General features: G+C 33.7%; 1 long non-coding RNA gene across 1 annotated transcript in view; it reads left to right on the top strand.

Annotated features, from left to right (window-relative positions):
- The first annotated feature begins 458 nt into the window (after nt 1–458).
- The window catches only part of LOC138139789 (uncharacterized), a 51,078-nt gene continuing 25,850 nt past the window's right edge, over nt 459–25,686 (top strand). The window contains exons 1-2 of the long non-coding RNA XR_011162376.1: nt 459–785; nt 896–996. This is a non-coding gene — a long non-coding RNA (uncharacterized lncRNA). The remainder of the gene's footprint in view (nt 786–895; nt 997–25,686) is intronic.

Raw genomic sequence — 25,686 nt, 5'->3', positions numbered from 1 at the left:
TTAAAAACACACGGTTTCCATTCCAACCTTATACAAACTAATACGTAACCGATTCTTGAACTATTGATAAGACGAAACACTCAACACCGAATTAATTCGATATTTAGATATTCAAATAATCGAGATACGTTAATTAATAAGAATGCAACGAAATGTCTGCCACGTCAATTATATATTATATGAAGTTGTTTTACTTTAGTTGGTACGAGATTGTCGACGAAAGAATTTTAATTAATCCAACCTCAAATGCTGTTTTGACAATTTAATTGTAAACAAATCGGACAAACTTTATCGGCAAATCCTCGACAGACTGGATAGGAAGTAACGCATCCCAGATAATAAATATTAATCCAATGTTAATTATCAATTGAGGTAATTACGAATCGTCGTCTTGTTCATATATGCGATACAAAATTCACATCTCGTTCAAAATTGCACGACGATTTCCAATATTGATTGCAGTGTTGAACTACGTGGGGCATTAATGACTAATAATGTCTACTGTCTGTACTATTCTATTTAACCTGTTGCAGCTCTAAATCAGTCTGGTGTAAGTAGTACAGATAGAGACTTAGGAACAGACACGAGATAACATTTGTGTTGAGAAATTGCAAAAAAGTGGTGTCACATCGTTTAGATTGCAAGCACTTTACGACTTGTTCGAATATAATATTAAAAGAATTGTGCTACACAGATAAAGAGTGAATCAATGTTATTATGTTGGAGTGCTTTCACGAGTTCAAATTGCATCGGAATGAAAGACTCGAACTACAAGAAACCGAATGGTGAGTTTTATAAAATCGAAGGGAAGGGTCCACGCACGGTTTTATTCAACAATCCAAAAACGAATGTTGTCTATTTTGTGGGGAAGAATTTTGCAGTTGGTGTTTTACAGAAAATGGGCAATAAAAAATCGAAGGTGTATTTTTTTGGTGAAGGAAATGATCTCTGGAATAACTTCTTAAGTGGCATAACATAACAAGTCTGGAAAAAGGTGTAAGTGTGGCCGTTAAAATGTCAAATAAAAGCAGAGTTACCATTAAATGTGCAAAGCCGACAGCTATTACTTTAACCAGCAACCCATAGGGTTTTATGTAATAATTCCAGCTTTCGCATCCCCACAGTAATAAATGGGGAGTTATTCATAATACGTCAATATATCATCGGCGAGTTCTTATTATATCCGAATTCTTGTGGCCTTAACATTAGGAATTAAGAAGCTAAGTAGCGCGGATCAGTTGTGTGGCATACTTTGTTGGTAAATGCAGTTAAAGGCCGTCCCGACGTTTATTTGATATATCGGTACTAAAATTCAAGCTCTAACAGAAATAATACGCCTAAAGACAACTCTTCCGACGATGTATCGCCGCTCGATGACTTCTGCAAATGCTATTTTTTAAAGCGAGCCGCTCCAGACTGAATACATTTAACACCGTTAAATTTATGCCCGAAATGACGTTTATTATTTGCAATAAAGCTGGATTTTCATGGATTTTTCAAACTTGAATATACATTGCAACAATACAATCCTTTTAGCAAGTCAAAAGTTTTGCAAGACGTAATTATATTACAGTGTGACTTACATGTTCATTGCCCTCCTTCCTCGACGACTTTCATAAATTATTTTCAAGGATAATGGGCCAAAGCGGCCATTTTCGTGAAAGCTCTTCGGATACGTTAAAAAAAAATAAATACGTCCCAAGTTCGTGAGTTGAGTGACACTTAAAAATAAGCTTACATTTTCTCAAGTTTTTGAGATGAGCCAACTCGGAGCAGATCGTCGCAAAATAAACAACTGCATCCCTGTGTTTATCCCCTTCAAGAAAAAATCAAATCTTTTTCGAGCGGATCGGCTCCACCGATCGATGCCTTTCTTGTGGCAGAAGCAGGGGTGTCTGCACTTAGAAAGGAAAATTTCAATTCATGTCTCAGTGACGATTAAAGATGGCGCGTCGGTCAAATCAATTATGTAGATGACTCCATAACCCTTTCTATGCATGAGCAATTTATAACGCGAATATTACAATCAAGTTTCACTTTTGATGCATAAAAATTACGAAATTGATGCCGCTAAATATGTTTGCCGATGAGAAATTTTCATCATCACTATCAGCTTCTTCCCGAAAGCTTTATTTTATTAAAAATAATAATAACACCTACATTCTGATCCCATTTTGTTATTGATGATTTAAATTGAATTAATTTTTGATTATTGCTATCGAATTAGGCAAGCCATTCCATTTGTTGGAATAATCCAGTTTACTCACAATTCACTGAAACTAACATATTTAATATTCCTACACGCTGAATATGTTTGTAACTCCATGTAGATATAATTATTAACCAGTAATAATGGGAATGGTAAATTGGTATTTAATAATGAATTGTTTACTGTTTGATTAAACATTACATTAACCATAGTACATTAACCGAAACGACACATACTTTTTTTTGTAATATACATACTCGTAGATGTATCTAATAAGGAAGGTGCTCCGCACGGTACACTATTCTGACCTATTTTCTTATTATAAATGATTATCCCATCGTAGTTGGCGTTGAAAACCCTCACAAATTTTGGATGTGCCGCCAGCCTCGCAACGTTAGACAAACTATTTTTGTAGTAGATAGATTTCCACTACCGCGGGTAGCGCCACCTATCGGCGGTACTAGTCTCACTCATGTTATTATGAGGCTTGCGGCACAATCAACTACGTCACCAACGCCTACTGCGATGGGACATTTATAATGATCCTGTATATAATATATGTTTTTCATGGAATTTACAATGTTGAATACGCACTCACTGGTCGATAGTTTTAATAACAATATCTGGTGTGCCTCAGGAGTCAAATCATAGGCTCCTGTTTTTTATTTATTTTTCTAAACAGACATCGTTTTATGTTGTTGACTATTAGTCAACACTTCGCCTAGAGAGTGTTATAAGCTTCAAATTTACATTAGTTTAATTTAGTCTCAAAATAATCACCTGTCTTATCATCTTCAATGTGAAGCCCACGATCTAGAGTGAGTAACAGTTAAAATACATTCAGTTTTTCTGATCCTTCCATGAGTAACACATAACTATTCTCTTACAGACCCGATTTAAACTCTATCGAAAATATTCGCAAAAACAATCAAATATGTACATAGTTACCAAAAAAAATCTAAAACCTCGAAAACTGACCTTCAAATGTCTACTTGCACTCCATCTTCTTAGTATTGAAAAATAAGATATCATATTAAATAATACGTAGATTATAAATGCGTTTACTGTTAGGTATATTACATAATACTATTTATTAACTACAGCCGTGAGTAATGCCACATTACATGACGGATTGTGACCAATCACAAATTTCATTTGCAAATGATCCTCTAAATGTCTAAAAGTTATGATAGAGTTATGAACCAATGATACAGAACAATATTGATGCCATGATCATTTAAAATGTCATAATTCGCAAGTCTGTGTACATTTTCTAACAAAAACAAATAATAAATTAATTTTGGTAGAGAAAATGGTGAAATTTGTATGTACAATGGCCGACAAAAAATTTTGTCTACAACTGTCATTCCACTCACGTATGCTGTAAAGCAGCCTTTAGGAACGAATAACTTCATTTCACATGTTGACATGTGTCAATCAAATTGTGTATATGTTCTTATGGGTGACAGTAATAAATTTCAAATTTTAATTTGCCAACGTCAATCATAATGACAATAAAGGTTAAACTACACCTAATTTTTGTGAAATGGCAGGAAAAGGGTGAACGAAATTTTTTGGCTGGAATAGTATACGTAGCAGACACAGTACTGTATTCTACTCGCGTGTAAGGCTCGTGCTGAAAACTTCTAATTAAGTAATTCCATAATAAGTACACACTCGTTAAATAATATGTTATTTCTATAAAATACATATTAATTCTTTTTTGTCTGCTGGCAAATATTAAAGAAAATATGTTTGCTTGATTAACGTGTTGTTATAAGACTGTTTACTTAATTATATCATTTTGTTAAAAAAAATATTTTGTAGCGATTGAAGTTTTCAATTTTCAAAGTTGTTGCATGACAAGGGCTTGTTGTGTGTGGGCATGTGTGTGTGGTGAAGAGCTAGACCGAGACTTAATCGAGAGTGAATGTAGTCGATAGTGTGTATAATAGAAATCCTGTATAGACAAGATAAGATGGATGTAATGAATATTTTGGGTCTGTATTGTTGAAATAATGCGTTCGGGTAATGGAGAATGCAGACTAGAGATGTCGTTATGCCGTAATATGAATATCAGAAGTTGCAAATCAAGGTGCACGGACACGATTACAATGGTATAATGAGTCAAGTGGATTGATTCTTTGTTTGCAGACAAGGAACGTCGGGAGGTTCAGACATTAATCGGTTAATCTATTTAAATAAATCAACCACATCTCATTTCAATGCAAACTCGCTTAAAAATCGTCCAGACAAAAGAATCGGATGTCGTATGCATAGCAGACAGTCACTTGTTTCAATGTTGGAACAACAAAAGAATTGCGTTTTTGACATCCGAAGTATGCGCTATACGTCTAATTGAAAAATACTTCACCTGGTTTGTTATTTTGATAAAACCTGCATATTTCCCTTAATGAAGAATAACTCCCTTTATACGCGATAAACTTATCCGCAGACGACACCAAATTAAATTAAAAATTACGGATTTTTAAACAGGACAAGCTCGAAACGCAATTCCATCGTTTCAACGAAAAAATTTTCAACAGTAGCGGCTCGTCAGTTCCTTCAATAATACGAACGCCGCATAGATCGGATTAAATTACAATGTAGAGAGGTGCGTGCAGTCTCTACGTGTATTCCGCGGGACCGGAATCTGGACATTGTGGTGGCCAGTTGTAGTTTGAAGTTTTGTGACACTTTAAAAATTTTTGCGAAAGCGTGAAAATACAATTGAAGATTATTCGTACAGAGGGAGCGAGCGTCGCAGACTAATATTTCGTAATAAAAAGCGACGATAAGACATGAGAGCTCTGCAGGAGTGTGTTGCTGTTTCATTTAATATTAATTCAGTTAATTCGTGGATTGTTGTTTTTTACATTGTTTTGTTGAGGTTTGTTGTTTGTTTGGCGCGACTTGAAAGCAAGTGAGCATAAATTCTGTTTATATTTTTAGTAGGCGACTCTTACTGTATATCATGCACAATTAAAAGCTAACTAGTGCCACAATTTAATTATACTTAAAGTTTACTTACTGCCAGTGACGACTGCTAACTTAGCAGAAGTGTGGCAGAGGACTCCATGGGTATTCGCGATCCTTACGGCAAATTCATTAGCACGCAAGGACAATTACACGAACAAAAGATGCTTGAAAAATGATTAAATAATCTTTCTTTCTTGGTGATTATGTATGGTTTCTTTTTATTCAATTTGGCCGATGTTTAAATTGCTACTGCAGTCATTTGCGGCGTACAGATTTTCGTCGTAATATGTCATATTTTTTCTCAAAGTGTCATTACGACAGGATATCATTTATTCGCAATAAAAATACTGCAGAAAAATAAAATATGTATTGGCTAATGACATACAATTACGGTTTATTTAATAAAAACACTTCAATGTTTCGGGCCACGGTCTCAAATCACAAATTGATGCTTTGCTCGAGATCGTGCGACCTCACGCGTTTCCTACGATCACCAGCGATCTACCACGCATTTCTTTAAAATATACCACTCTCAAAGTACAACCCGACCTCTGTCACATCTAATTTAAAACACTTTAATATGTGATCTATCAAATTTTTGTAAACATGTTATACATGCATACAACATCAAAACACTACAGTTTATTCAACTCATTCATCAACCCACCAACACTCTTTTAAGTCTTTACTACAACATTTAAACCAAATTATTTAAAATATTTACAAACAAATTTTATTGCAACCATTTTTTTATACACTATTTATCAATCCTAACGCATTTCTATGTTTTTTGAACTATGTACATTTCTTCCTTTATTTTTTGGCTGTTTTTCATTATAAAATGAAAAATAAATATTTTATGGAGCCTTGTTTGACTCTTATTCATTTGCTGCTGCCCAATATCTGCTGTATAGATTGTCGATGATGACTGATAGTGATAACTTTAGCTAGCTTGCACAATACAAAATAAATAAATATATTTTTTAATTTGATTTTTTGAGTATGCAACCAACAATACGGGAGAACACAAAAGAAACGATGGCGGGACAAGACACCGATGGCCAAAAAAACACATAAATAATTCAGAAATATGAGTTCGACGTTTCACAATAAATTCTATAGATTCCGCAATTTTTAATGTTGAGTGGCGTCAAAATAATTTAAAACTTGGAGTCAGTTAAAAGCAACTCGATACTGAATAAAATCTCATTAATCTGATCCAGGTCGTGCATATTCAATAAAATGAGATCGATACTTTAGCGTATTACCAGCCGAGATAATTATAATTTGAGGAAGTCATCTTTATTTTTTGATAGATGAAGTTTTGATGTGATATTGTCGAGATTTTTCCCATTTAAGTTGAGAAGTTCGCGTCATACTTTAATCCAGAAAGTTTACATTATGATTGCGGAGTTTTCTGAATATGGGCGTGAAATTCTGTCATCGAACGTAACAATCTCGAGTAAGAAGTTTTCTAAAGAACGAAAGAAAATAAAAATAATTAAGCAATAAAATTGCATTACTCGTCTTTTATCTGTTCTAGATATCTTCTCGTGTTATTTGTGTGGAAAACTAGGAGGAAATTCAGTAACTACACAACCACCATGTAACCAAGTTTTAAATTAATAATTCTTCGGTGCAACTGCAGGAAATAAAATTTGTTCCAGCATACATTTTAAATTCTTCTCCATAATAACCAGTTACGATCAGATCCTATCAGTAAATTACGATAAAAAAAAAGAATTATTATTGTGGATCTGTTTGCTCAGGTTTTGCTTTTGTTTATTTATTTAATAACCGACTCTAGAGAGTTCGTTTAAATCGTCATTTCGCATTTTTGCTAATTAACACGTTAGCATGTAGTAGTAGGTAACTACTCACCTCGAACACTATTTTATCTAGTTCACGAGATTATCAACTGGCTTCCTTTAATTAAATTAGCTTATCGTTGCCGCCAATTGATCTTTAGCAGAAATTAATTACACGAAATTAATTTAATGGACCAAGCTGATAAATACGGTCTTCCTCGAAAATTAAGCCATTTACAGCACTTTTTATTATTACTTTTTAATCTTCAAATTACAAATTTTAATTGGTGCAGATACTTTCTCGACGTCGGAAAAATCGATGCAGATTTACTCGGTCCTTCATTTTAATTTAATACCTCCAAGTTACAATCTGTAAAGCATTTACTCGACAATACACGAGTTAATGAACCCCTAGGAATATCACCCTCGATGACAATCAATCAAACATTAATTTAGCCGAACCAGCGAGAATAAACAAATAAATAATAAAACAAAAAAATTGTGTTTAGTTCGAGCGATATAATTTCATTGTTCTGTCACCCCGGTCTAAGACGATTATTAATGGAATATATATTTCAATATTAATTTATTTAATGGCGGCAATCTTCGGTGACAGGGGCGTTATCAGATTTTTTCCGGGCGGATTTCAGCATCAGCGTGTGAGAAAGAGACACCACGCAAAACGTGATATTTTAAAAATGAAATATTCAGACGTGCAAAATGCACACTGCCCAAGATCCGACCTCTGCTGTAGGTAAATTCTCATTTTACTCTTCGTTTGGCCAAATTTATTATCTTTAGGTGTTACGAAATATTCGGATTAATTGGGTCGGCGACCTCGGCCTGAGTACAGTCCTCGGCCGATGCGATGGTCGGCACGCCCCGTCCGAGGCTAGAAAAAATTCGGATGATTAATCGAGCCTAAAGGGAGATCTCGTGGGGTGCGGGGGTCGAGTGGCCGGCGAAGACGCGAGGGGTGCGCCTCCGGATCGAAATCCAGAACAAGACTTAAACCAGTAGATATTTCAACCTCAGCTGCATTCTCTCTGCTTATTTATTGCAACCGAGCCGGTACTAGATTAATTGTCCCTCCCGAATTCGGTACGCATTTACGGAGCGCAAATATTTAACGCGTTTGCGTTAATTATTTATCACTTCATTTACATTTCTCTATACAAATACCCTTATTAATTGCTGGATAAACCCGAAGACTTGTGCACGTAGCGGTGCGCCACCGGCACACTCCTGTTTACCTTGGCCACTCGCAAAATTGCGCCAAAAAAGCCAACAAATATTTAGGGGATATTCGTTAAATATTTACGGAACATTCGCTAAATATTGGAACGGCAAATAACATATCAGGACCTCATAATAAATGTATATCCTGCTGACGATTTTTTCACCGTTTAAAAATTTTATACGTGTTGGGATCTTTTCATGGTGTGTCTCTCGGTGATAAATAATCATAAATAAATTAACTAGTTTGTTAACATTAATTTACTTCGATGACGACGAACCGAAACTGTGTTACGTTGAAATATTAATGTACCACTTTACTATAAATACGAATCAACCGATAAATTCAACTTTCACATAATACAGCCAAACAAAACCGAATATTCGAAGAATTATAATAACTCCAAATTTTACACGTACAAAGATTAAAATGAAATTAATATTTCATTAAAACATCACCCAAATCAAATACATTTTCATTATTATTTTAATCATCCAAAATATCATGATAATTATTAAAATTAAAATAATATCGATTACATTTCTAACTTAATTTACAACTAATTTCATAATGTCCATTATTAAATTAATAGAACTTTAGCTCTCTACTTCTTTAATATTTAACAACTCAAAATCAAACCAAAATAACACAACTAAATATAAATTATTAAAAGAATTAATACTAAGAAATTACTTCCCCAACTGATGGTCTTGAAAAATACCTAAAAAAATCTTGTCTCATTTACAATTAAAGTTAAATATTTGATGTTTCGAAACAAAGAAAACTGAAAAACACAATATGCAAGGTACAAAAAAAAATGGACTCAAACATTTTATGCAGTCCAATTTTTAAAACAGACAGAAAGATGCTCTAAATGATTTTTGTGGCTGTAAATAAACATCAAATAAAAATAGTTAATTGATTTTTTCAAAACACTTTATTTATAAGCGCATTCGATGAATGTTTTGTTTTACCACTTAAGATTCCATTTTAATAAATAAAAATTTTTGTCGACGTTAAATTTAATTAATTTAGATAAGAATTATAGTTTTAATTTTATAAAGATGAAATTATCGCGACCATAAATTAACAATAATTAATGTGTAGTGGAACTTAAGCAATGCAAATGCATTAAAAATTGTGCAGGTAGATTTTTAAAACAAAATGACAGAACAAAATGAAGAATGATGCTTTTAGTGATTTTACATTTTATTTTTTTGTGAATTAACGACCTGATAAGAGAAATCATAATTAATTGATGTTGTTTTTAAATTACGCCGAACACTTTCTATCGATTTTGGTAAATGTATTTTTTAAACGTCTTGTTATACCACTTAAGTGTCCATTTTAATAAATAAGAATTTTTATCTAGTTTAAGTTAAATTAATTTAAATAAGTGTTACAGTTTTAATTTTATGAAGATTAATCTTTATCGTATGTTTATGGAGAAAAAATTTTGGTATGAATATGTATATTTCGAGTTGTGGAAATTTGTCAAATTTTTCATCAAGATTGTCAGGTAATTAATTTGGAATTCCTCGATATAAATGCATTCAGTTTGAGAGAAATACTTAAAATCCGGTTTGAGTCCTCTTAAAAAGCTTTATGTAAAACAGTGCTGATAATATGACTAAATGGAACTTTTAGCTGTTATCATTCGTTTTTATACATGTGTAAGAAGTGCCATTTACAAAATCGAATTCTTGTCGTGAATAAAAGCAAAAAAACGTTGTTGGTAAAAGGTTGACGTTCGAAATGGATGTGTTTTATTTATCCAGCGTTCAATTAATATACGTTCTCTCGATCTGGTGAAATAATTATGGGGGAGTGGAGTAAAATTGGAGAGAACGGCCCATTTTCGGGGCGCTTTTGTAAAGTGACACCCTGATAGTGCAGCCAGAGGTGTCGTCTACTTAAATTTTGAAAGCGTGTATGGACTTACCCTCGATACAAGTTCTCCACAAATAAAATTCGCAGGGTTGAAAAGTCTTGTATTAAATTGATATATAATTTAACAAAGCGAAATCGTGTTTCCGCCAAATTGAGACTTCTCGGGGTTGCTTAACTATGAAAAATCACCGGAACCGACTCCAGAACTTGACACTAGTCTCAGACTTCAACTTTAGAGTCGACGTCGATCATGCGACGTCGCCGCAGATAAAAAAAAACACCTTTCTACCCTTCTCGACTTATAAGGAATTAATACAATTTAAAACGCATCAACATAATTTATTGCTCCTTTGAGAGCTGAATAGGATCTTGAGATTTGGTAGAAAAAGCGCTTGGACAGTACGAAAAAGCCGCAAGCTCGTATATTGGCAAAATGCGAGTGTTATGTGCGAAGGGCGGATTCTAGGCCCTTGTGTAATGTTAGTCGATGTGATTGTGGATCGCAGGTGTTGTTCCGAGAATGTGTGACCAACAGAGTTCGATATAGAGCAAATAGAGCCTACTTACCGACGTTCGGGTTTTTACTTAGGTGACCATCGCTCACGAGAGATGAAAATGTTTATTTATATGGAGAGAAATAAATTGTTTCGTCCGAATTAGAACCGGTGTAAAAATTAACATTTCTTTGATTTTCTAATTTTTACGTTTCAGAGTCGGCGACAATTACCAGATTTAATAAGGTGAGTGGCGAAATTAAGAATCCGAATGGTGTAATTTAAAATAACAAAGCAATTAGAGAGTTTTTTGGGGCAATTTTAACCTGTCTCGTTGGTAATTAATTGTGGAAGGACCCATCGAAATTAGCTAAAAATAATCCGTTCAGAGTTGAATCCCCTCTTTATTAGGGACAATCCCCATTTCTATAATAGATGCAATTTTTGGTAGAGTCGGCCATATAGATAGCAAAATAATTAAGATAAAATAGGGATCGTGCAATTTGGGGTAACCTACGTAGATAATATCTTTCTAAGTCGCCGTCTTTTGTCTGGTAAAACTTTTGATTAAGTTTAGCATGGCTATTGTGACGAGACCTCCGAGATGCAATTGTTTGCCAAGTATCCAGGGCTTCGAGACAGTTACAGTGCTTTTTAAATTAAAACTATCCGAAGAAGAGCGTTATTGGCAAGAGGACGAGCGCCATCTCCGAACAGTCGATGCAACTATCGGAAAAGCGTACAACACATACGTCGTTTTTCAAGGTTTTCCAGGTCGAATGGTGTCAAATTCCTACCATTAATCCTAATCGTTCTAGTTAGCGTTCGGTAATTAAATGGAGTTATTAGCGGATTATATATCTGTCACATAACCGACGATTAATCAACTTCTTGTGTTGCATACATGTCAGTTTTATGAACGCCAACAAGATTCTAATTACTCAGAATAACAAATATAAATACGGAGTGGGCTATTTATAATGATTAATCCGTAAACGGGCACGAATAACGAACGGGGAGAATTAATTTTGTTAACAATAGTTAATAAAATTAGGCATTCTGGTTCCCTGAGTGATGGTACAAATTCTTGGGAGTCGTTTTTAAAAAGACACCCTAACTTGATTTATGGCCTGACTTTTATTGATTTAATATCTTCAAAGGATTGTGTTTCATTGAGTTACATTATCAACCGTGCTAGCATCTCGACCACTTAAACCGCCAATAAAAATTCCTTTTACTACTATTTCACGTCACTTCTCTCATATTACATGTAATTATCAAACAAATCAAAAGTATCCGACCGAAATAAAACTGTGACAACTTTATCTCTGGGTCACGAATTTTCTGTCACTGATATCGGCGCAACCTCCCACAGGAAATTTGATAAAGGGGAACAGACTTCCGTATGTGATGTGTATTAATTTAGTGATCAAAAGCATTAACCGACTTGAAAGAGAAGGGCAGATCATAGATTCACTGAAAGGGATGTTCGCTTCGATTATGATTAAATTTTGCATCTATTTATCTAAAACAAACATCTACCATAATACTCAATAACACCTGCAAAACCAAAATGTTCAAAGGAAATATAAATATTTGGCTTTTCCAATTATCGATCGATCGATTCAAACCCAAAAGAAAATTATGTATATAAAAGCCACTGAAGGAAAAAACATCACTCTATGCTGACTCCTTTAAAAATTAATCCAAGCGTTAAACCATGATTACTGATTATTTTATTTTTCTAAAATTCCTATCTCAACGTGTAAACAATACATATGTACAGGGTAATTATAAAATATTGTACCATCGTAGTTGGCGTTGAAAACCCACACAAATTTTGGATGTGCCGCAGCCTCGCAACGTTAGACAAACTAGTAGACAGGTTTTCACTACCACCAGGAGCGCCACCTATCTCACTCACTAAGCCACAAACGCCTACTACGATAGTACATACAATATTTTACAATGACCCTGTATATGCTGTAGATACGTCGTATTGTACCTTTCAAAAAAAAATATAATCAAGGACTTTGAAAAACGAAAGCATCGAAAACATGTGGGGCAACAGTACACTCTTAGTACATATTATTATATCGGGTGTTTTTTTAAATTTTACCTCGTAGTAGGCGTTGAAGGATCGATTGTGAACGCACCACTCGTGTAAAACGTAAGATTTTAAAGATCTGATCCGTGATCCGTAACCTGTATAGTGCGTTCACAATCAACTCTACAACGCCTACTACGAGGTGAAATTTGAAAAAAACACCCGATACATAACCACAAACTAAAATTCGCTTAACCCAAATTTGAATTTGGGAATCACAGTGCTAGGATCGTATCTATAGAACTGCGGCTCATTCACATAGAAACCGCTCGCAAAACAAAACCATTTTTGATCTTCGTTCATACCAACTATTGTAATAGTGATATTTACGGCTGGATGCTAGATTATTCAAGTCAAGTCATACGTTTTCAAAATTTTTGTAGCCCCTCTTGATCATTTTTTGAAACACATGGTATATAGGTCGTGTATATTCTTCAGTGTGTCGCACTTAAGACGAAGATAGCCTAATATTTTCCTTATCTGTAGGAACAGAGATTTGAATTTCTGTTCAGTCGTAGAGCTTCATGAGTTGCTTTATTTTGAGATACTCAACTCAACTGTAAGTTGTAACTCCAGCCAATTGCGATCTCGCGAATAGGACCAATTCCACTCCAATCAGCTGTTTGTATCTAACCTCACTTTTTGCGTTGTTTGTGCTTTTACTATGCAGACTGACGAGTGGTACGTTCACAATCGACTCTTCAACGCCAACTTTGAGGATAAATTTAAATGTAGACCCGATATTTTTCATTTTTAGTTTTTAATAAAATGCCATCAAAACGAAAGATCAAAAATTATAATAATAATAATTATTATTATAATTAAGCTAACTACCTGAAAAGATGCACCACATGAAAATCTACGAGTATACAAAAATTAAGATCTCTTCTTTTACAGATAACGAAAATATCAGGCTGTCTTCATCTTAAATGCTACAAATGCTACACACTGTATATACATAAATTGAAATAATTCTATACATTTCCATTATCTGTACATTCTTTTATAAACATTTTTGAAATATGTACATATTTGATAAACAACTTGGAGACAGAAGAATGTCGTACTTATTTATTGATTGATATAAATCGAAAGATGAAAGATATATTTTTACTGAGGAAGAAAAATGAGTAATACATTTTTTTGTCACTTCGCATAAACGAAACTGTTTATTAGATTAAAGCCTTTATTGACTGTAGAATTTTTACTGGACTTTTAACCAGAATTTTATGTATAATCGTCCAAGAACTTTAACGTTATATTGCAGACCATATCGTTAAAAGGTTAACCGCCTTAACAAAGAAGGAAATAGTGGACGCAAATAAACAGATCTTTAAATTTTGTAAATCGACTCTATAATTAAGAGTCATTATTGAAGTTAAAGTGTACAATGAGTTACGAGAAATCAGCATCTGGACTTCGGCGAGCGCAGCATCGCCCGGAAACCATTAAGTTGGATGAAGTGAAATTTCAAATGCAGATGTAAAAAATCAATTTGTACGATTTTAGGAAAAAGTGTTGGTGACCCTCATCACGATCGGGTGATTGTTCGGGTTTGTTGAAATGTGGTAGATGATATAATTAATTTTGAGTAAAATCATCGAGGTGGAAGCGTGAATTTTTCTGAATAATCGGATCGCGTGGATATATCATTTTAATGAGGGTGCGAATTTAGTAGTTTCGGGATAATTTATTTGCGAATGCAGCAACAAAAGATCGGTGATTGTGCGAAAGTTCCTGGGTTGGAGTGTTTTATGAGCTTATGTTCAGCTGGACGTGAGATGTGGGTAAAATCCAATGTTCTTTCGCGCTGACTTAGAGTTAATTACACCTTCCTCGCAGGACAGAGCAAAGTTTTGTAACGCAATAATAAATAATCAGCGGCGATCAAGATAGTTGTGATATATATAGGTGTGGCTGAAAAAGTGTCGTGTTCGGGGATGATATGGCGAGAACAAAGAAGTAGCCGAAAACGTTTCTCTCTTCTTTGTTAATTAATATTTGCTTTCAGAGGGATCTAAAGTTTTTCATTAGGGTTATGAATGGCCATGAATTATCGCGTAAACTTGTAGTGGAAGCACTGCAATTCTGCGGGAAACCTAGTGAAACCATTAAACAAATGCGGTGCGGATCCCGCAGCCTAGGGGGTATGAGGAAAATGGCGGATTTTCTTTAGTTTAACCACTTTGTTCAGCAATGACATCCCCTTTACCTGCTGCGTTTTCAAATAACTAACCTCTTTGTTCAAAATTAATACACAACTACACACTACATGCCACTCTTAAATTCTCCGCACAATTAATTTACTTTCTTTGTACCTTCCCGTGCACTTTGATTGCCCATTTATCCGCCTCAATAAGAAACTTTGATCATACATATGCCAACTCCAATATCATTTCTCTTTGTTTCGGAAATTCACTCACCCACCAGCTAATATCGCGGTTTTAATCTCCTTTTTCTGCCTCTAAACAGAAAACGTTCAAAAATCCTCCTGGAATTACTTTTTCTCATATTAAAATACTCAACTCGACTGAATATTTTAAAAACTTATCCGTCAAATTCGCAACGGGGTCACATCCACCATCGAATTTACCACACATTCGTTCCGAAATACACTAAGACTTCACAAACTTAACTCTCGATTTTCTCGTTATTTTTAATCACCGTTTTATTCTAAGCGGATGTGGGAGCTCTTCAAAGATACAATCTTTGCTGCTCCAACTTAAAAATTACACCTCTCTTAATGAATTGAAAAAAAAGAACTTTTAATATACTTTAAATAATATTTATTCAGTTATAATGACTTTTTTTCACCGGAGATAAAACATTAAGCGGTCGACATCCAAGACACACCTAAATTTATTAACCGTCGAAATCCAAATTATGACAGTTTCTGGACTCCAGAATATGTTTGCACAAATTGACAATTCTGGAGTCCTAGTTAAGCAATAACAATCCATTAGAAAAACACAACAAACGAGTTGGTCCATAAAATGACGGCCAGACTCGAGATTCCCTCAATTTTTTTGCTTACATTATATCCTTATTAATATAATCACATTATGAATATTAATATTATTTATTCTTTATAGAATGTATATGTTAATATGATGGAGCTGTAGCTAAATTTTGCCCATTCACATGTAATTAATGTGATTGTTTTCTACAAATAACAGAATAAATCAAGAGGCGGCTCGCTATTTACTTAAATTTCTATTTAATGTTCCCGAGACATTAACATGTACATAATTTTTTATGCAAATCATTCGTCTACCGGTTGCTGATTTATATCTACATCGAGTGTCATCAAATAATAAATTTTTTCTCTAATAATTGTGAATTACACACGCATAGGAACTCTTCGTGAGGTACGATACTCGAACCACCTTTAAAAAATAATCCAAACACAAGCATTTTGTCAAGGACCACCAAAGAAGTTGCCAAAACATCATCAAGCAGATTTACAGTTGCGTACGATGCTGTACTGCAGCCATCACGGTTATAACTTATAAACATAATTTAAATATCAACAGTTCTGTATATCTTGTGATTTTTTATTATGCTAGAAAAATATTTTATTAATGTGGATATCCTCTCAAAAGGCACCTCACTGAGCAAAAACAAAAACAAAAATAGTTTAAAACCAAAACTACTTGTTTTTTATGGTTTTAATAATGTTGTATTTCATGTTAATTAGTTATAAAAAATAGTTGCTATCTCATAATACAGGGTTTTGTATATAAACTGCGAATACGCAATGTGTACGTATGTGCTCGTATGTATGTATGTACTCGTATGTATGTATGTATATCATGCGTTCAAATGAAAACCTAGGCTGAGTAGGCGGTGAGAAAAGTAAACCATTTGGAACAGTGTAAAATTTGAATTTCCCGCCGTTTGACACGAATGACATTTGTTTGTGTTTAATCGGCATATGATTAACATGTTCCTTTTCAGCAAAAGGTACCCTTAGCTTGGATATTTGCTTCTAGAATAGATATCGTTAGTTATTCTATTTTTAATACAAAACATTGCCAAGAAAAAACACAAAGATTTGTTTATAAATTTTAGGTTAGCTGTCGACATGCTCTAATTACTGTCAATTAATACACAAAAAAAGCAAACAAATGACGGTTTCCAACGGCTCCCCAGTCCAGGATTTCGGTAATGTTCACTTTAACTACTTCCGGAATTTTCGCGTTTTTTCTGGCTAGACAGCCTCCGGGCGTCCTCCTAGATCGTTTCCCACCATTCAAACCTTGTGCAAATGAATTTTCCTTACCCTTTAGTTATACTAAGACATTGGCGCGACCTTGACGCGACCTTGAAACACAACAAGAGAGAAAAAGGCATTTGCACAAGGTTTGAATGGTGGGAAACGATCTAGGAGGACGCCCTGAGGATGTCTAGCCAGAAAAAATGCAAAAATTCCAGAAGTAGTTAAAGTGAACAATTACCAGGATTTCATTTGAAGGCCCGATATATATTTTGAATTATGAAGACCAAAACTTTACTAATTTTTATAGTTCTGTTATACAGGGCTTTCATAAATGATTCATGTCACAAGAAGGCTGTGTCCCCATTTTAATAAATGGAGTCACACCACACCTGATGCATGAATCATTTATGAAAACCCTGTATATGTTATCCATATTTGTGTTGTACAATATAGGCTGCAATTGTGATGTAGGTACCTGTGTTGTGATTGTTAGTGTGTTAGTGATTTTCTTTTTGTCCAAATCAAATATGTCAAACCGAAACCTAATATTTTAATTGACTGTACATAGGACCTAATCATCCTATTACTCATCCAAATTTCAAAAGATTATCATTAATTACTTATATCATTTTGAAAAACTCGAAATGTCAAAATGTCTGAGTTTTTTGCATGGCTTAATACGTACTTAATTCGTTATAAATGTGGATCTTAGGCGGCTTTGTAAAGCTGATTTTGGTTTGGCAACCCTGGCTAAAGACCCGCATCTCGTGTTTTGTTCTGTTATGGTTGCCAACCATGTTGTTCTGTCTGAAAATGTGCTAGAACAATTACATAATTTGTATTTTCCGTCGAATGTATCAACAATAAACAAATTTTGAGTAAAAGCGTATCATTTTAAGGTTAGAAGCGGGGGCCACTCGCTCGGGCTCGTGTCATTACTCATTACTGTCATTTGTCAACGGCTAGTAACTTTTCTCGTGAGAAAGCGAAAGGTGCATTCACACTTCCATTGCCTCCTAGATGCACATTTATAATAATGGAGTATATTTGATTTTTGCCGCTCTGTTCTGTAGCATATTCTGGTACCAAATAGAAAAACAGAGGTTATGTAAGTCCATTAATGACAGGTTTTTAATAGACTGTTGTAAAATGAAAAATAATTAGAATATAGAAAACCTGAACAAAACCACATGTAAAACAACTAACTCACAACTAACGGTAAGATCTAATAATTTCACATTTAACTGTTGACATCTGATTTGACGGCTTCAAGGGCTCGACACAGTTGGACTCAATAAAATTATATCAGGCCTTCAAATAAATATATATTTAGAGTAGGCGTAGGCGACATTCTAATTCTGTTAACAGTGTAAAGTAACTTTTGTAGGTATCCAATTATTCTCCGGAGTTACACAGGTTACATAGTAAGTTTTTTCCCATTTTCATATTGTCATATTCCGTGGAGGAGGAATAGGGAGAATTCACTACAAAAATTCAAAATATTTTCTAACCTAATTTTATTTCCTTAAAATGTCAGGCGTTTATTGTATCATTTTCTACGCTGGAAAAATGTTGCAAACAATTGAATTTCCACAGGTTGCTCTAAATATAAATTGATTTGAAGGCCCGTTAGAACCACACGATTCTTGATATACATTCTTTTATAAACATTTTGTTTGTTACATATATTTTGGATTTTAACGCAGTTCAAAAAGTTTTGTTGTCTAAATATCGCGCGTTCAAATGAAATCCTGGGCTGAGTAGGCGTTGGAAAAATTAAATCGTTTAGAACAGTGTAAAGTTTGAAATTCCCGCCGTTTGACACGAATAACATTTGTTTATGTTTAATCGGGACATAATTGAACATGTTTGTTTTTAGCAAAGGGTGCCCTTAGATATTTGCTTCGAGAATAGGAAGTTATTCTTATTTTTAATGTAAAACATTGCAAAGAAAGAAAAAAAGAAAAAATGTTTGGCTCTAAATTTTAGGTTAGCTGTAAACATGCTCCAATTAATCTACGCTTTAAAAAAGCACACAACAATTGACGGTGTCCAGCGCCTTCCCAACCCAGAATTTCATTTGAACGCGCGAAAGTATGAAGTTCCTCGTATGATATATTTAAGAAAGCAGGAGATGATAGGGTGGGAAATATTTATATTGACATTTTTAAACCAAAAGATGATATTCTCTATTTTTGATAATACATATTTCAATCTCACCAAAACTGAACTAAAACATTCGAAAATTAAAAACTTTTCAGTTATGGCTATGCAATTCAATTATGTTCATTTCAGCGAGAAGACCAGTCCATCACATGCTACAGATGGTATTTTATGTCGTATATTCATGAGTCGATATAAACTTTGCAGGGAATTTAGATCGTATTTGCTGAACGATACGTAGGATCAGCGAAGGATTCCAAATAATAACCATTCCATGCATATTTTTAAATTGACGTACTCATGCGAAGATTTTTAATTATCCTGTGAGCTAAAATTTTAGTTTAAAAATGATAAAACTAACAAATCAAACAATTTCCAAACCCATTTCGAGACACTGAATTTCATATAATTTTATTTAATTAAATGATGTACGACCCAGTAAAACTGGTAATAGTCCATGTACATTATGAAGTTGATCAGCTGCATTTTAGCTGGAATGAAAATTAGTTGCGATCTTGAAAACACAACATTTTGCCAATGAATTAATTACGCATTAGTTTCACTGCATTCGCAAAATGGATATGCTTGTAATTAGTTATTATTTGATGAAATTGAAATGGAAAATAAATTACTATGATTGTTGCATTTTTAATAGGAAAAGTTTGAATTCACTCGATCGACTGACGTTTTCAACTCTTGCAAGTTTAAAAGTCCGTCACTAGTTATTTATAAGTTATAGATAACAATATGTAGACAGTAAAACTTACAGTGAGGTAACTTACAATAAGTAGATTATAAGTTTGATGATGTTAATATTGAAGTTTGTAGTTTAGACATAGAGCTGCCGGTTAGTTAGTTTTGTAATTAAAGATTTTGTTTGTTTATTAAATTTTTACGCCCAACTTTGTAGCATGGAAAACAAAACAAGTTTAAGCAGAACCGTTGAAGTTTTTGACAATCTGATGGAAACTTTCTCAGCATCAGCTCCAAACACATTTATTGCTTTGTTATGCATCGTACGCTATACCAATTTGATTTAACTTAATGTCTTTCTTTGCTCTTGACATTTCAAAATTTATTAAGAGCTTCGTACCTACGTTATCTAGTTTGTGTTGTATTTTTTGCGGTTCTTGGCACGTGAGATTAATTTTACATGTCATTTATATTTTTTGTTCTAATTCAACTAATATGCCCACCGGGTCGCGAAACAGGAGGTAGAGAAATTCAATAATGAAGTTTCTATCGAATTTAAAACATTAACTTCAAAGAAATATTGAAATATTTAGATGCACTTTCTCAGATTACTACCCATACCGTTCCCAAACTTCGAATAACTCCGCCCCATCCAAATACATCAACAAAACAAATTTCAAACTACATCATTTAATATTTAATAATCAATCTTTGTAACTTAGTGTACGGCGAGAAAGGCAAGTCTACTGTTCTAGAAAAATACAGCTACGTAGTAGAATAGGTGAAAATGTAAATGCTATTGGCGCTGAAGAATTTTATTTAGTATTTATGCAAGCTGGATACATCCGGGGAAGTTTATGAAACAATAACGGATGAAATAATGATAATGTTCAGTTTTGAGGAGTGAAATGCTCAAAAATGAAGGGTAAGGCAAATCCCTGAGAAGCCCCTAATGTCAAGTATAACGTGATTTAGAATTGAATTCACAAGCAGCAAACTGCGAAAGCGTTACAGTAATTATTAATGACATTGATATAGTGAGGGGACAACAGCAATATCCCAATTCCGAAAGATCGTTATATCTATAAATTTAGACTCGACGCATTTAAGTAATAGAAATTTCGTGATCAAATGTCGATAGAGACGTGCCGTTATTGTTTATTGCCCTTTCGAAAGCTCTAAATATTTTATGTGCCAAACTGCACGGAAAATGAGACATTAAAGAAACTTACTGATCTGATTACGAAATCTAACTTCGGCGAAGACGATTCGTGTTACGAATTCAATCTGTAAAAGTGACTCCAAATTTAAAGAAGCACTTCGCAATTTGCATAACAACGCATCACTTCTCATTTTTAGAATGGCACATTTTTATATCTACCAATAACATTCACTTCAAAGTATCAAAAAGTGGTCAATTCTCCAGAATAATCGCGGACCTTTTTCGGTCGGATTGTCGAATTGTATCACGAAAAAAATAGTTGTGATTCAAAAATTCAAATGAGTTTCCTACTGCCAAACATCCCTATAACGATCTCTTGATTCTTGCTTTTACTAAGTACACCTTGGACCTTGTGATACTAAGACTTCAAAAATAAACGAATTTGAAACTGGTCTTGATTTTATGGTAAAATGTCTCAAAAGAAGAGTCCCACAGAGCTCTATTTTAAGACATGTACTACTTCCTAAGCAAAGTACCTATACTATGTCACCAAATCGGCACATTAACTAATGTAATACCATGCTTCTCGCCACCTTAATGTAGACCTGTCATAATTATGTTTTTACAGAAGAAAGAAAAACTTTCCTGGTAATCAATCTTATCACAATCGTATCAAAATATTTGTTTTATAGTTGTGTATTAATGTAAAGCTGCGCGACACGTTCTCCATGTTTTTCTTTTTTGATGAATCGAAAACCCAATATTTTTTTTTTTTTAAGAAAGGGACATGTTCAATTTATTTTAACCTGATAACTCAAATAAAAGGGTTTAAATGAGTCGTTACAAAACGATTTAGAACAGCCTAAAATACGGTGTTCGCCAGAAATTTGAAATAACGGAAATATTTTCTTTCCAGATGAGCCTTTCAAAATCAAGTGGCAGAAATCCTTTCCGATAATTTTTCCATCTCCTGTTTCCGTGCAATGTTGTTCTTTCCATTTCTTTCAATGGTAACGTCCAATTTTTGCAAATCTGGATAGATTATCAAATATTGATTTATACCCAGGTTCCATGTCTGACTTTTGGACTGATGGTTTCTTGAAATATCAATTTTTTTAAATTAAGAAAGTGGTGGTGAAATCCAATTTTACACCGAGGGTCGCACAACAAAAAAAAAGAAAAAAAAAACACCTTTAGGCATGTTTTTGAATCTAAAGGCTGTATGACACGATGCTAAATTTTGTAGAAAATTTGTTAGAAAATGAGAGGACCAATGAACGATCAGGATCTGAAAAAGACAGACTATGATCCTGATCGTTCATTGATCCTGATCGAGGGTCTCTCTCATTTTCTAACAAATTTTCTACAAAATTTAGCATCGTGTCAAACAAGCTTAAAAAAATCTTCTTGTAACAAAAATAATCAAAACAAGTAGGTACACTAGTTTTTGGAACTTAGAACGAACATCTTGCAGATTGCTCTTGTTTTATCGTAGATCTTTTCTCCACAGGATGAAATCACCGCCTGAAAATGGACGGGTTTTTCGTTATTCACTTGTACAGGGTGATTCAAGTTTTACCACCGCACGAAAAAGCGTATTAAAAAATGAGTAAAAATTACGAAACGTTGGGATTCTATTTCCTTCATATAAGGCTTCAAATGTGTGCAATCAATTTTCCCGTATCACTTCATTCAGAGCCATAAAATTTACAAAATCGATTTTGGTCCAAAAAAAAAAAAAATTCGTACACGCTCATAATTCACAATTAATTCAAAGGACACATTTTTGAAATTTGCATAAAAAGAAAATTGTTAGTTTTTGAATAGTTTTTGAATTATTCCAATTTTAACATTAAGACCGAAAAATGACCAAGATTTACAAGTGCATTGTCGTAAATAAATACGTCATTGTTAGTAAACATCTGTTGACAACTTTTCTAGTGATTCTTAAGCCCCTAAAGGGCACCATAAACAAGCCTCTTTTGTGAAAGTGACCACTCAATTTAATAATAAATCAAAGCTAAATCTTAATATCAAATTCCATTTATTTCTGAAAACGGTGATATTTTCATGATTTCAATTACACCAAATTTTTCCTAAATATTTGAAAGGACTCTCATCGAAAGATTATGCAAATTAATCTAAATTAATCACCCTGTACAATGTGATCAAAAGAATCCAAATCAGAGCAGGCGTTGCACATTATCGGTCACGTCATACGCAAATAAGCGTTCAAACCATGGGCGTAGACAATTTATAGTTTCAAACGCTACTTCATAAAAAATGATATACCTTCTGAATTTTAGACGTTGGAGTTATAATTGTGCATTTTATTATTATTATAAGATAATGAAGACAATTTATAAAATAAACAAGAGCAACATTTTACATTTGTAAGAATAGCTAAATTACCAGCTTTATTGCCAAACCCGACGCCACTGGTACGACGAACGTTTCGATAAAACAAAAGATGAGGTAGCACTCTTGTTTTGTTTTCTTGTGGATTACTTTGTACCTTGTACCTTGCAAATTAAAAGAGTTAACGAAAAAATTCTAGTAGCAACAATTTTCGTTTTTTCACAATCTACAAGATGGTGTAAAAGGAAAAAAGAATAAATATCATGTTTTTCCAAAAATATTTGGTACCTTCACCATCATGTTAATTTCCAATTTTTTTTTCACTTTAAACCTGCATAAAACAAAAAATATGTACAAGTATTATGTACATAGTTACTATTAGCTATTACTACATACCAATACATACACACATTACTAATATATACATATATGTACTATTAATTATTATACTGTGTGGCAACTACTTATGGAATAAATTACAAACAAGATTCTGTACTGAAAATGATGTTATTTCGAAAAAATATTAAAATATATTAAATTCTATTTTTTGTTTCCATTTGCCCTTTTCATAACTCTTCTTGTAGAGCGCGAGAAATAGTAATTTATTATACGAGTTTTATAAGACACCATTTGTCGCACGCGTTTTTTAGAGCACGAGGAGCGTAGCGACGAGTATAATACAATATTTTTTCTATTTTGCCCCTTAAAAAAGTTAATAATGCTAGGAAAATTATATTTGGCAAATATAAGGGTTTGTAACGCTAGTAAATAGACGAACAATTGTAAGTTTTGAAATTAAAGTGTCGTGAAATGCAGTGATCAGTGATCAGTGATTACGTAGCAACCAACAACTCACTATGAGTCACTGCCAACATTAAAAATTTTAAAAACGCGTATCGAAAAGAGCTCCTTTTCGAAACCCATTTGAATGTTATACTGACTGTTATACTCGTAGGTGCAAAATAGAAAAACGAAATTTTTGCAATTTGTTTTTGGGATATAATCGAAAACGAAAAAGCTCCGATTTTCAGAGGGTGATCTCTCACTCTTGAAATATGCATCTAAGCATTAAATTTTTTTGGAACAATTCCAAAAAAAATTCATTCAATAACAATTGAACTGACATCGACAACAATATTTTGTCAATATGTGGAAATTGCTTGCTTATTTTGAGGAAACCAAACTGCGACTGACTGAAAAACTAATGTAAAGGAGAGGAAAACTTTAACGAGCTGTCGCGTCATTGTACCAGTTTCAGAAGAGTTGTACGGGAGTTGGGGCGATAGATTTACGGTGTTAATAAGAACAGTGGTGGTATAGTACCGGCCGAGGAAAATGGGAATCTGGCTTCTTGACTTAAATAACTTTGGGCTCTATTTAAATCAAACTGTAAGGGTTACCATTAATAAGATTTACGACAGGGACAAATTTTTGCCTACCAATACTTGTATACAGGGTGTTTGAAAATTGCTAGTACAAAAAAAAACTGTGGCATCTGGAAGCCCTAAGAAATCCAAGAAACCAATTTTTAATTTTTTAAAACAAAAGGGATAAAGTAACCCTATTCCTGCATATTCTACGCCTCAGGCGGGGCAATATTTTTTAAACCTTGGTAACCAAGCGTGATGATCGTAGTGATAATGAAGGACTATACAACAATATGAAAAATTTATATTTTTTTGCAAGATCTTGGCAACCACAGATTGACAGTTTAAGAACATCAAATTTTTTATTTCGTTATTGCTTAACAACGTGAAGTGTCTTTTTAAAATACCTTAACTCAGTGGTGCACTAACAATTTTAACCCAATTTTTAGTAATTTTTATCTCGAAAACTAGAGGATTTTTATTAGAATTTTCTTTTGCCGATGACTTCAACTCACCATCACCAATTACCAGGTTTTTTTTGTACTAGCAATTTTCAAACAGCCTGTATAGCTACCTGATAAAAGGGCGACTGTTTGTTTACAACAGAAAAGTGCCTATGGACCGCTCGAGGTCGTAAATCTTAATAATGATAATTGATAACCATTACAGTTTTATTTAAATACAGCCCAAAGTTATTCAAATCAAAAAGCCAGATTCCCATTTTCCCCGGCCGCTACTATACCACAAGCATTAAAAACATATATTGAATTTTGATTATTTGTTGAAAGAGACTTGTAGTATTTACATTTTCGTTGTTTACGCAATTATCCGACATATTCAATAAAATGTGCAGAATTTGCAAATAATAAATGTTTGTAGTGGTATTGTTCAAAATCCACATTATGTTCCCAATACGACAAAATATATAGAAATTGTTATGTTGAAATAAAAAATTATGAAACTATCAAAATATTGGTTATCGTCGGTAACAAAGACCTCT

The sequence above is a fragment of the Tenebrio molitor genome, chromosome X (genome assembly GCF_963966145.1).
Source record: "Tenebrio molitor chromosome X, icTenMoli1.1, whole genome shotgun sequence".
Classification (NCBI taxonomy): Eukaryota; Metazoa; Arthropoda; class Insecta; order Coleoptera; family Tenebrionidae; genus Tenebrio; species Tenebrio molitor.
The sequence above is the reverse complement of the archived record's forward strand: the minus strand, read 5'-3'. Positions and strand labels throughout refer to the sequence as shown.